We start from the raw sequence: 13371 nt of genomic DNA, 5'->3' as shown, positions 1-13371 counted from the left end.
TTCTGAGCTAGTTCAGCCCAGGGAACATACCTTGCCCACTCACCATGCCGGTCCCGGCAATAGGACCGCAGAAACCTGCCCACCTCTTGGTTTACGCGCTCCACCTGCCCATTACTCTCGGGGTGAAAACCTGAGGTTAAGCTGACCGAGACCCCCAGTCTCTCCATAAACGCCCTCCATACTCTGGACGTGAATTGGGGACCCCGATCAGAAACGATGTCCTCAGGCACCCCATAGTGCCGGAAGACATGGGTAAACAAGGCCTCAGCAGTCTGCAGGGCCGTAGGGAGACCGGGCAACGGGATGAGACGACAGGACTTAGAAAACCGATCCACAACGACCAGGATCGTAGTACTTCCCTGGGACGGGGGAAGGTCGGTAAGAAAGTCCACCGATAAGTGTGTCCACGGCCGTTGTGGAACGGGGAGGGGTTGTAATTTCCCTCTAGGCAGGTGCCGAGGAGCCTTGCTCTGAGCACACACGGAGCAGGAGTGAGACATAAAATCTCACGTCTTTAGCTAGCGTGGGCCACCAGTATCTCACTCTCAGACTCCGCACTGTCCTCTCGATGCCAGGATGACCCGAGGAGGGGAGAGTATGAGCCCACCGAATCAGCTTGTCCCGGACCCCCCTCGGTACGTACTGGGTTCCTACTGGACAGTTGGGGGGGGCCGGCTCTGACCGTGAGGCCTCCTCTATCTCCGCGTCCACCTCCCATACCACTGGTGCCACGAGACATGACGGTGAAATGATGGGAGTTGGCTCAACGGGCCGCTCCTCGGTATCATAGAGGCGGGACAGCGCGTCGGCCTTGGTGTTTTGGGAGCCGGGCCGGTATGAGAGGGTAAACCGGAACCTGGTAAAAAACATGGCCCATCTAGCCTGACGTGGATTTAGTCTCTTCGCTGCCCGGATATACTCGAGATTACGATGGTCAGTCCAGATGAGAAAGGGGTGTTTAGCCCCCTCAAGCCAATGTCTCCACACCTTCAGAGCCTCGACTACAGCTAACAACTCCCGGTCCCCCACATCATAGTTTCGCTCCGCTGGGCTGAGCTTGCTCGAAAAGAAAGCACAAGGGCGAAGTTTGGGTGGCACGCCCGAGCGTTGGGACAGCACGGCTCCGACCCCAGCCTCGGACGCATCCACCTCCACTATGAACGCTAAAGAGGGGTCCGGATGCGCCAACACGGGCGCATTGGTGAACAGCTCCTTCAAACGAGTGAATGCTCTGCCCGCCTCTGCTGACCAGCGCAAGCGCACCGGTCCTCCCTTCAGCAGCGAGGTGATGGGAGCAGCTACCTGACCAAAACCCCGGATAAACCTCCGGTAGTAATTGGCAAACCCTAAAAACCGCTGCACCTCTTTCACCGTGGTCGGAGTCGGCCAATTACGCACGGCTGTAACGCGGTCATCCTCCATCACCACCCCAGAGGTGGAAATACGATATCCCAGGAAGGAAACGGACTGTTTGAAAAACTCACATTTCTCCGCCTTGCAATACAGGTCATGCTCCAGCAGTCGCCCAAGTACCTTACGCACCAGAGACACATGCGCCGCGCGTGTGGCAGAATAGATCAAGATGTCATCGATGTACACTACCACTCCCTGCCCGAGCAGGTCTCGGAGAATCTCGTCTACGAAGGATTGGAAGACGGCTGGAGCATTCTTCAACCCGTATGGCATGACGCGGTACTCATAATGACCAGATGTAGTACTAAATGCAGTTTTCCACTCATCTCCTCCCCGGATACGCACCAGATTATACGCGCTCCTCAGGTCCAGTTTTGTGAAGAAGCGCGCCCCGTGAAATGATTCCACCGCCGTAGCGATGAGAGGTAGTGGGTAACTAAACCCCACTGTGATGGAATTTAGACCTCTATAATCAATGCACGGACGCAGACCTCCATCCTTCTTCTTCACAAAAAATAAGCTCGAGGAGACGGGTGATGCGGAGGGCCGAATGTACCCCTGTCTCAGCGATTCAGCAACGTATGTTTCCATCGCTACCGTCTCCTCCTGGGACAATGGATACACGTGACTCCTAGGAAGTGCAGCGTTCTCCAGAAGGTTTATCACGCAGTCCTCTCGACGATGAGGTGGTAATTGGGTCGCCTTCCTTTTACTGAAGGCGATAGCCAAATCGGCATATTCAGAGGGAATGCGCACGGTGGAAACTTGGTCTGGACTCTCCACCGTAGTCGCACCAACGGCAACTCCTCTACACCTACCTGAACACTCCTCTGACCACCCCTTAAGAGCCCCCTGTCGCCAGGAAATCACCGGGTTGTGTTGAGCTAACCAGGGAACCCCCAACACCACCGGAAACGCAGGTGAATCTATAAGGAACAGACTAATCTGCTCCTTATGATCCCCCTGCGTTACCATGTCCAGTGGCACCGTAGCCTCCCTAATCACTCCTGACCCTAATGGTCGGCTATCTAAGGAGTGCACGGGGAAAGGTTGGTCTACCGACACCAGGGGAATCCCTAGCCTTAACCCACGATCCATTAAATTCCCAGCTGCGCCTGAATCGACTAGCGCCTTATGCTGTAGAGAGGGAAAAAACCCAGGGAAAGAAGTCAAAACATACACATGACCGACAGGAGGCTCTGGGTGAGTCTGGTGCTTACTCACCTGGGGTGATCGAGCAGTGCTCCGCCTGCCCTCCCGACTCCCAGACGAGTTCCTCCAGCACCGGTCTGACGTGTGCCCTCGTCGACCACAACTGGTGCAGGAGGACACTCCTCCTCCGGTCTCCCTCGAAGCTGCCCCTCCTAATTCCATAGGGATAGGGGCAGGAGGGCTGGGAAGTGGAAACGACAGGGCCTGATCCGAACGCCCGCGGGCAGCCAGCAGATTGTCGAGACGGATAGCCAAGTCAATGAGCTCATCCAGTGTGCAGGTGGTGTCCCGACATGCCAGCTCCCTGCGGACGTCCTCCCTGAGACTGCATCTGAAATGGTCGACCAAGGCCCTGTCGTTCCATCCTGCTCCTGCGGCCAAGGTCCTGAACTCCAGAGCAAAGTCCTGTGCGCTCCTCGTCTCCTGCCGCAGGTGGAACAGCCGTTCACCCGCCGCCCGACCCTCTGGTGGATGGTCAAAAACAGCTCGGAATCGGCGGGTGAACTCTGGGTAATTATCCCTTGCCGAGTCCGGACCATTCCATACTGCGTTGGCCCACTCGAGGGCTCGCCCAGTCAAGCAGGAGACGAGGGCGCTCACGCTCTCCTCTCCAGAGGGAGCAGGACGCACGGTAGCCAGGTATAGCTCCAGTTGCAGGAGGAAACCCTGGCACCCAGCCGCCGTTCCGTCATACTCCCGTGGGAGTGTCAACCGCAGAGCCCCGGAGCCAGATGTGGTCGCAGGAACAGGAGGTGCTGGAGAAGGGGGTGCAAGCGATGATGTGGGAAGACCACTCCTCTCCCATCGATCCATCCTCTCCATCATTTGGTCCATGGCAGAACCAATCCGATGGAGCACGCTGGTGTGGTGGAGGACTCTCTCTTCCATCGATGGGAGAGGAGACGCGGCTGCTCCTGCTGATTCCATTGGTGGTGCGGGATTCTGTCACGTATTAACAAGGTGGGTGGAATCAGGCGCAGAGAGCAGGTGCAGTGAGTCGAATGTTTATTCTCCGGAACCAAACACGGTCAACCCAAAATACAGGGTGAAATAATCCAACACAGGATTAAATGTATCGGAGCAAATAACACAATACGTATTCACGAAAACACATGAAACCAAAACAATCCCGCACGAAACAAGGGCGGGACAACCTACTACATATAAGGACGTCAATAAACTAAAATACACACAGGTGAAACTAATAAGACAAAACCAACAGACAAACGAAAAAGGGATCGATGGTGGCTAGTAGGACGGTGACGACGACCGCCGAGCACCGCCCGAACAGGCAGGAGAGCCAACTTCGGCGGAAGTCGTGACACATTGCCTTTAAATTGTTTGACTTGGGTCCAATGTTTCGTGCAGCCTTCCACAAGCTTCCCACAATAAGTTGAGTGAATTGTGGCCCATTTCTCCTGACAGAGTTGGTGTAACTGAGTCAGGTTTGTAGGTATCCTTGCACACGCTTTTTCAGTTCTGCCCACAAATGTTCTATAGGATTGAGGTCAGGGCTTTGTGATGGCCACTCCAATACCTTGACTTTGTTGTCCTTAAGCCATTTTGCCACAACTTTGGAAGTATGCTTGGGGTGATTGTCCATTTGGAAGACCCATTTGCGACCAAGCTTTAACTTCTTGACTGATGTCTTGAGATGTTGCTTCAATATATCCACATAATTTTCCTAACTCATGATTCCATCTATTTTGTGAAGTGCACCAGTCCCTCCCGCAGAAAAGCACCCCAACAACATGATGCTGCCACCTCCGTGCTTCACGGTTGGGATGGTGAACGTCGGCTTGCAAGCCCCCACCTTTTTCCTCCAAACATAACGATGGTCATTATGGCCAGACAGTTCTATTTTTGTTTCATCAAACCAGAGGATATTTCTCCAAAAAGTACCATCTGTGTCCCCATGTGCAGTTTCAAATTGTAGTCTGGATTTTTGATGGCGATATTGGAGCAGTGGCTTCTTCCTTGCTGAGCGGCCTTTCAGGTTATGTCTATATATACGAGTCATTTTACTGTGGATGTCAATACTTTTGTACCTGTCTCCTCCAGCATCTTCACAAGATCCTTTGCTGTTGTTCTGGGATTGATTTGCACTTTTCGCACCAAAGTACGTTCATCTCTAGGAGACAGAACGCGTCTCCTTCCTGAGTGGTATGACGGCTGCGTGGTCCTATGGTATTTATACTTGCGTACTATTGTTTGTACAGATGAACATGGTACCTTCAGGCGTTTGTAAATTGCTCCCAAGGAGTAAATTGCTCCCACCTGACTTGTGGAGGTCTATAATTTTTCTCTGAGGTCTTGGCTGATTTCTTTTGATTTTCCCATGATGTCAAGCAAAGAGGCACTGAGTTTGAAGGTAGGCCTTGAAATACATCCACAGGTACACCTCCAATTGACTCAAATTATGTCAATTAGCCTATCAGAAGCTTCTAAAGTCATGACATAATGTTCTGGAATTTTCCAAGCTGTTTAAATGCACATTCAACTTAGTGTATGTAAACTTCTAACCCAATGGAATTGTGATTCAGTGAAATAATCTGTCTGTAAACAATTGTTGGGAAAATGACTTGTGTCATGCACAAAGTAGATGTCCTAACCGACTTGCCAAAACTATAGTTTGTTAACAAGACATTTGTGGAGTGGTTGAAAAACGAGTTTTAATGACTACAACCTAAGTGTTTGTAAACTTCTGACTTTAACTGTATATATAGAAATCGGCCGATGAATCGGTATCTGCTTTTTTTGGTCCGCCAATGATCGGTATCAGTATCGGCATTGAAAAATCATAATCAGTCGACCTTTAATACAGACGTTCAATTTAGTTTATTCTGCCTGTTCTTTGGAATTTTCCAAATGTATGAATATTTCCACATTTGACACTGCATGGGGATGAATTACAGCCCCAACATCTGTTTGATGAGTAGGCCTAAGCTTAATGATTCGGATGAAAAGACACTTTATCTTATTAATGTTTTTGCATATTTTCAGTGTGGAATCTGTCTATGTTTAGAAGGTTTATGGCCTAGGCTAAACAATTCATTTGCAAAATTGTAATTACTTCACTACTATGGCCTTTTTATTGCCTTACCTCCTCATGCCATTTGCACACACTGTATATAAACATTATTTTTGTTCTATTGTGTTATTGACTGTACGCTTGTTAAACTCTGTGTTGTTGTTTGTGTCGCACTGCTTTGCTTTATCTTGGCCAGGTCGCAGTTGTAAATGAGAACTTGTTCTCAACTAGCCTAACTGGTTAAATAAAGGTGAAATAAAAAAATTACAAATAATTTTAAATGGCTCTTGTAGTTCACAAAAGTAGCCTAAGCGGAAAATAGACGGGATACAATTATTCCAAAACTGTAGCTCATTATTGGAGCACATATTTCCCTACTTCAATCAACCAGTCATTTTTGAAAGTGTGATGAAACTGTCATCATTTGTCAAGGAATGTAGCTTGTGTATCCCATCAGTTAGATACATTTTTATAGGCATTTATTTCTGTAGGCTTACGGGAGCTTCTGTGCGCACTCGGCAGCACACGTGTGTAGAGGAAGCGCAATTGGCCAGAGCGCAATTGAGTGAGTGAGACAAGGATGGGAAAGAGAATTTAGAGAGATGCCCCACCTCTTTTGACCCTCACCTGTTTAGTAGTGTTTTGCATGTTATTTTGTCATTATTACGTGTCATATATCAGTTTCAAAACAATGTAAAAAAACAACAACATTTGTGTTAATAAAGCTGCATACAAACATGGTCTCTTTTTTGTTTTCTTGAGGAAGGCAACTCCAAAATGCATGTGTTTCAGCCTAGCTCAGTGCTTTCTGTGGTAGTGGGGCAGCCAGGGGAAAACACGGAGAATAGGGGTTGGTAATGTTCTCTAGTTCTGTTACTCTAGTTCTGTTACTCATGGGGACACCATGTCACAGCAAAATCGACAGGGAGAGCTCTAAAATTCATGCCCCTTTGGTGCTGCCATAGAGTTACATTAGAAGTGCCCATCGAAGTAGGCTCAAGGTCATTGGCCACAGATAAAATGATGTCAAATCCTGTTATGTCTCACCGTAGCTTTGATTGTACTGATCATGTCAACATCATACTTTCAAAATCTTAGCTAGCAAGCTAGCAGTCATCATCATGAAATTGACAATCTACTGGAAAATCCTTTTCAATCCTTGTCATATGAAGAGAAGTTATGAAAATAAATTATAGATAAAACGTATTGGTGCTCATCGGCCATTGGACATAGACATTACACAACAATTTGGAAATTGCAAATTCAACAATGAGGGGTTTGGATGGAATCAGTTGCTAATTGCAAGCATTGCAAAGCAATCATTAGACTGCTAATCAGTGGAGTGGGTGTGTGGACCAAGCTTAAAAGGATAAACATTCAACATTGGCCATGACTTCTGCCTCGTTCAAAACAACTGGAAACTTGGAACTGGGAAATCTCAGACTTCAGTGAGTTCAAGACAACTCGGAACTCTGAAAAAAAATGAGCTCCGACTGAGAAAAATATGTTGTGAACGGTCATCCAACTGGGAATTCCATGTCGGGAACTCTGGCCTCTTTTTCCGACCTGAAGATCACTGCCGTCATCATGATTTGACCTGTTTGTTTCAGGGTTCCCATTTGTCTTGAAAGCACCATAAATCCAGAGAATGCCAGACTTTGATGACAAAGTTTGTTGACAAAATTTACCAACAAAGGACCTCTGCGCCTCCCTCCTGTTCAAGTGAATACAGCATAACAAGGTGAGTCAGAAAATGTATTGTATGCTGCTGCATAAATTATGTAATATGCCAGTGAGATATGTATGCTGTAGCTAAGGAAGTCATACTAAGTGGATGTTGTGTAGTAGCCCATGTGCCTCACCCTAATAACTTAGCCTTCTGTTCTGACTTGGTGGTGCACATGTGGCCTAAAGATTTTTTGGGAGAAATGTCATCATCAAATTTTGTAAGAGCTTTCATTGTCTGCTTATATGCCCCATTTATTTATTATACGGTTCTGACTTGGTGTACAGGGAGAACAATGTAAGAACGGCCCATGTTCTGAATTCTGTCTCTGTACATTTCAAAATCGCTGAACAAATAGTTATTGACTCCAACCTAGCTTGCTTATTATGTCTTAATCAAAATCGTCCTCTTATGCAATAGTTTGTGCATCTCAATTGTCAGTAGAAATCACATTTGTTTAAGCAAGTCAGTCATATCAGCTCTGTGTTTCTAAGTAAATTAGGCTGAATTAACTGTTTCGCTGCCAGACAAGGCTCCACTGATAGCCAGTTGTAGCAGTGGTAAGGTGTTGGGACTCTGCTGTAGGGACAGCTTTATGTAGGCCTTGACAGTTTGTGGGCACCGTTTGTCACTGTTATAGTGTGGGGGTTTGCCCTACTAAGATTTACATGCTAAAATCGCAGCTGAACATGAAACATGAAATCCATTTCCTCTCCAACAACACTCTCCCACTCAGCATTCTACTCGGGTGAAGTTATTGACGGATGTGTTTATTTTATTCCTGTAGCAGACTTTCAAGGTTTCATTTTTCGCAATCAACTTGTTTCAGTGGACCATAGCTTTGGCCTTGGCTGAACAGACAGTACAGTCGGAGGCTAGTGTTTTGAAAAGCATAATTGGCTGAATATATTCCACAAACCGGGCATCAACTCCTTAGAGTTTTCATGCTCTTTAATTTGCATTTTATGTTTCGCACAGTTGCGCAGGTTTATCCCTCTTTAATTTGCTACTGTTGAGTGTACCTCATTTCGTTTCCAGAACTGCATGTCCAGCGGCAGTTTACCAAACCAAACACAGGCTATCGTTCAGTATCCGCTCTTCCGTACTCTGATTCTCAGCACCCTCATGTAGAGTATTTCTCCAAACTATGATTAGCTTAGCTTGCAGACTCATAACGAGCGAGGGAGGCGTTGATAAGGCAATGATGACGGAAGTCTCGTTAGGCTCAAATACGTTTTGCATTCGTTAATTAGCGAGCTTCCTAGGGATTAATTCCCTCTCCGTGTCCCATGTGCAGAGCTTGTCGAGATGAGAGGGATTGTTCTATTTGTCGCCTCAGCTTGCCTCTCAGGATCACCAGTCACCGCCATGCTGGCACATATCCGTCATCCCAGGGCCGCTATGCGACTCCCTCCCTCCTCTCAGCACTGCTAATAGCAGCAGATTACTGAAGACTGAAGATGAAAAGGCTTTCAATTCCCCACAGAGACGTGTGTGTGTGTGTGTGTGTGTGTGTGTGTGTGTGTGTGTGTGTGTGTGTGTGTGTGTGTGCGTGTGCGTGCATGGCTGACTTGGTTATCCTGTTGTACTGAAACTGCTGTGCTGGGATACAGGCAGGAGATAAGTGGAGGTCTTTTCTTTCAGCATCCCCTTCCCACACCTCATTAGCCAACAAGGCTTCCAGGTTGACATCAAAGGTGTAGCCATCACACACAAAAAAATGCATCCTTATTTCCAATGATTTTTATAGTCTAAATTTAGATTCTAATAACGCTCCTGAATTGACGCCAGCCGTCATTTCATGACTGTTTTCAGAAGTGGATGATAATAGGATTTTTCACTTTCGATAATCACCCTGTAGCTCTGTTTTTCTCAAATCTTTGGTGGCTGTTTGAAGTTGCGGGATGCATCGCTCAACTGCTTAAAGCCAGACTGTCTGTCTGTCTGCCTGGTATCTTTGAATTGAGCCACCAGTTTCAGGACCTTTTGAAGTCTTTAGAACAGAAAGCTGCAGTTGTTGTTGTTTTTTTTTGCCAACGTTAAGTAGCCCATTGGGGGAACATTACGATTCTTGACAAAAAGTCGGAAATAGTTTTTCACACTTCATTAAAAAGTCTCCTCTTGATGTTCCCTCAGTCTAGTGGATGAGTCTGGCTGGGAACTGGAACTGGGTGCATTCTGAAAAATGGCCAACTAATTAATTCATGACACTGTCGTGACAGGATCCATTTGTTACCTGGCCTTCAAACGTTTGGCCGGGTTGGTGTCTCTTTACCTTATCTCTGCGGGTCACAGCACTTGCCAGTGCAATTTAAGATTAGGAGAAAGGGATAGAAAATAAGTTCTCTGTTCCTCTTTGGGGGCATGTGAGGTTAGGCATGTCTTTTTGTGAACCCGAAAAGGCAGTTGGGTGCTCGGGTTCCTTGTGAGCTGAGCCCACTTACGTGGCAGATATGAGATAATTAGCCAGTCATGTGAGGCAACGCTACTACTCTTACTGGAACAAAGTCTCTGTAAACTGGGAAGAAATAATTGACTGTCCTTTTGTTCCGCTTTATTTATTCTGTTTCTCACATTTGGCCCGCTTTGTAGTTTGTTGCACACTAAGTTCTTACGCCAACTCATTATTACAGAAAGGTATTCCTAAAGCTCCTTTGAACAAACCAAACTCATCACCTTGATCGTGCTTGTGTGAAGGGCAGTTCTTTTGAACAAACTGAATAAAAGTGAGAGCAAAAGGTCCTGGCTATAATGTCTTGGATAGTTGGTCCAATACAATAGACCATAATTCCTTTCCATCTGGTCAGTCCCATCATTCCATTGAAATCCATAGAAAGTTCACCACTAGCAGGGAAGTTTTTTGTTGTGCTCAAATCATTTCTCACCCTCCGCGACTCACTTGGAAACTTTCTTATGACACCTGGCCCTTGGCTGAGCTTTAAAAATATACTGCATAGAGCTGAGCTATGGCACAAATGAGCCTAAACCCTGCTGTTACCTCTGAGTTTGAATGCTAGTCCATGCTGCGCTCGTTCACATGGAAACATGACATCTACTAATTCCCAATATTCTCCTATCCTATTCTGTGAGTGCACCATGTTTAATCACCTCATCGATCTCCATAAGTACATTAGTGACATAATTTCAGCTAATGATCACCCGCCATCCTCCAATGACCAGTCTGTATTGATTAATGATTAGTCATATTAGATCATCTACCCTATGGAGTTTGTTAACTGCTGAGTGTAGCCACTTGCAGAGGATGAGGTGATTCAGCTAGACACATTTAAAAAACTTTTTTTTTTCTTATTTCACCTTTATTTAATCAGGTAGGCCAGTTGAGAACATTATTAAAAATCCTAAATTACTTGGAATGATCATTTCGAGATATTCCTAGAGATCTCTGCTGCCAATGACTGAAACTTATATCTCCCTCTCTAACTTTAAGCATCAGCTGTCAGAGCAGCTTACCGATCACTGTACCTGTACACAGCCCATCTGTAAATAGCACACCCAACTACCTCATCCCCATATTGTTTTTTATTTATTTTTTGCTCTTTTGCACCCCATTATCTCTACTTGTACATCATCATCTGCACATCTATCACTCCAGTGTTAATTCTAAATTGTAATTATTTCGCCTCTGTGGCCTATTTATTGCCTTACCTCCCTAATCTTACTACATTTGCACACACTGTACATAGATTTTTCTATTGTGTTATTGACTGTACGTGTGTTCGTCTCATGTGTAACTCTGTGTTGTCGCTGAAATGCGAAAACAACAACAAAAAACAGATGTTGTAGGGGGAACATCCAGTAATTCTTTATATCCAAATCCATTATAGTCCTTGTTTCAAGTCGTATAGCAACAATTGTGCAAACACAAATTATTTGATTGGAATCTGGTTGGATGGGGAGAGAGAGGGAACAGAGAAATGGCGGTTGGGGCAAAGAAAGAAAGAGGTGGTTAATTTTCTGTAAAGTCAGAAAAGGAAAGCATACAGTTGCCTCTATAATATGTGGAAAAAAATGTGAGGGAGGGAGCAAGTGAAGATATTGCTTGTAAAGGCTTTACATATAAAAGACGTCTAGTATACGTCTATCCCTTATAAACAAAATCTTCTCTGAGTACGGTTACATGCACACAATAATGTGCTTATTGTGGATAGTCAGATTAATAGAATAGTTTGTTTAAAATGTTTACATGCTTTGCAAGAAGAATGATATTCCTAATAATCTGGTTTACATGGATACATCTGAAATCAGGCTACCTGATGGCACTTTGATAAACGCAGAAAATCACCAATCAAAATAAATGTTCTACCACATGTTATGTTTTTGAAGAATATTTGATTCTTCTCAAAAAGTTTGTAAACTATACAGTTCGGCGTTGTAACTGACTTCAGTGGGCAAATGCTCACATCCGATGACCAGAAGTGTTCTCTTCGCAGATGAATCCCCGGTTTCAACTGTACCGGGCAGATGGCAGTGCTGAAGAGGTAGGCTCGCTCGGCTGGTGCTAGCACACGCATATGAAATACACAGCTGGAACACCAAGGACAGTGTTCATATGTGCTCATAATTTCAAAGATTGCTTAGAAAACCAGATGTGTTAATCGGCGTTATAATTACTTCAATGTTGACCTTACGCCGACTAAGACTAGCAGGGTAAGGTGTTTACATGACTATTGCATAATCCTCCTACTGACATACACAGTAATGCTTTCATATTAAACTGATTATGTAAATGTACTCACTGTGAGGAATAAGAAACTCCAGTAGCAAAAAAGTACTTTCCCTGAACTGAACCAGCTACTCTCTTTAAAGCCTTTCATATTGCCTTTCATCATGCAGTGCAGTGTTGCTGTGGAATCAACATGTTCTTTTCAAGCCTATGTCTTATATGGAATACTAAAGTGTATAATTAAGCCTTCATCTTCACAGGTGGGAGTAGAACAAAGTTAACCTCAAGACACTGATCTAAGGCCAGTTTTACATTTTATATCATAGTTAAGGTTAACATTGGAGGAGTGCAAGATGATTCTAGATTACCTAGGCTGTGACTTGACAGTAATGCAGTTTTTCTATTCTGATCGTGGAGTTCTGATCATGGAATTCCAAACACAACATGCGTTTACACCTACATGTACAGTTGAAGTCGGAAATGTACATACACTTTAGCCAAATACATTTAAACTCAGTTTTTCACAATTCCTGACATTTAATCCTAGTAAAATTTAGGTCAGTTAGGATCATCACTTTATTTTAAGAATGTGAATTGTCAGAATAATAGCAAAGAGAATGATTTATTTATTTCATCACATTCCCAGTGGGCCAGAAGTTTACATACACTCAATTAGTATTTGGTAGCATTGCCTTTAAATTGTTTAACTTGGGTCAAACATTTCGGGTAGCCTTCCACAAGCTTCCCACAATATGTTGGGTGAATTGTGGCCCATTCCTCCTGACAGAGCTGGTGTAACTGAGTCAGGTTTCTGGGCCTCCTTGCTCGCATATGCTTTTTCAATTCTGCCCACAAATGTTCTATAGGATTGAGGTCAGGGCATTGTGATGGCCACTCCAATACCTTGACTTTGTTGTCCTCAAGCCATTTTCACACAACTTTGGAAGTAGACTTGGGTCATTGTCCATTTGCAAGACCCATTTGCGACCAAGCTGACCTGACTGATGTCTTGAGATGTTGCTTCAATATATCCACATAATTTTCCTACCTTATGATGCCATGTATTTTGTGAAGTGTACCGGTCCCTCCTGCAGCAAAGCACCCCCACAACATTGTACCGGTATTTATTAGAGAGGGGTAAAGAAAGATTTTGTTCGGGCGCCAGGCAGGTATTAACCATGCCGAAAGGAAAAGAGTAGAATAGAGAGAGTACCACTACCAGACCCACACACATCAGCAGAAGAGACTGCCTAGAGTGTAGCCTGTTTACCAGATAGCCAGTGGAGAGAAAAAATAATACAAAAA

At 45.2% G+C, this 13371-nt stretch overlaps 1 protein-coding gene across 4 annotated transcripts in view; it reads left to right on the top strand.

The window, feature by feature from the left end:
- The window catches only part of LOC110486185 (junction plakoglobin), an 81550-nt gene that overhangs the window by 29487 nt on the left and 38692 nt on the right, over positions 1–13371 (top strand). Inside the window, exon 1 of one of the 4 annotated variants that reach the window (XM_036940845.1) lies at positions 7257–7397. The exons of the other annotated variants lie outside the window; for them this stretch is intronic. The gene's annotated coding sequence lies outside the window, so the exon portion shown is untranslated. Of the gene's footprint in view, positions 1–7256; positions 7398–13371 lie in introns of those variants that run through there. 4 annotated transcript variants of the gene reach the window in all.

The sequence above is a fragment of the Oncorhynchus mykiss genome, chromosome 13 (assembly GCF_013265735.2).
Source record: "Oncorhynchus mykiss isolate Arlee chromosome 13, USDA_OmykA_1.1, whole genome shotgun sequence".
Lineage (NCBI taxonomy): Eukaryota > Metazoa > Chordata > Actinopteri > Salmoniformes > Salmonidae > Oncorhynchus > Oncorhynchus mykiss.
This window is presented reverse-complemented; position numbering and strand designations above follow the sequence as displayed.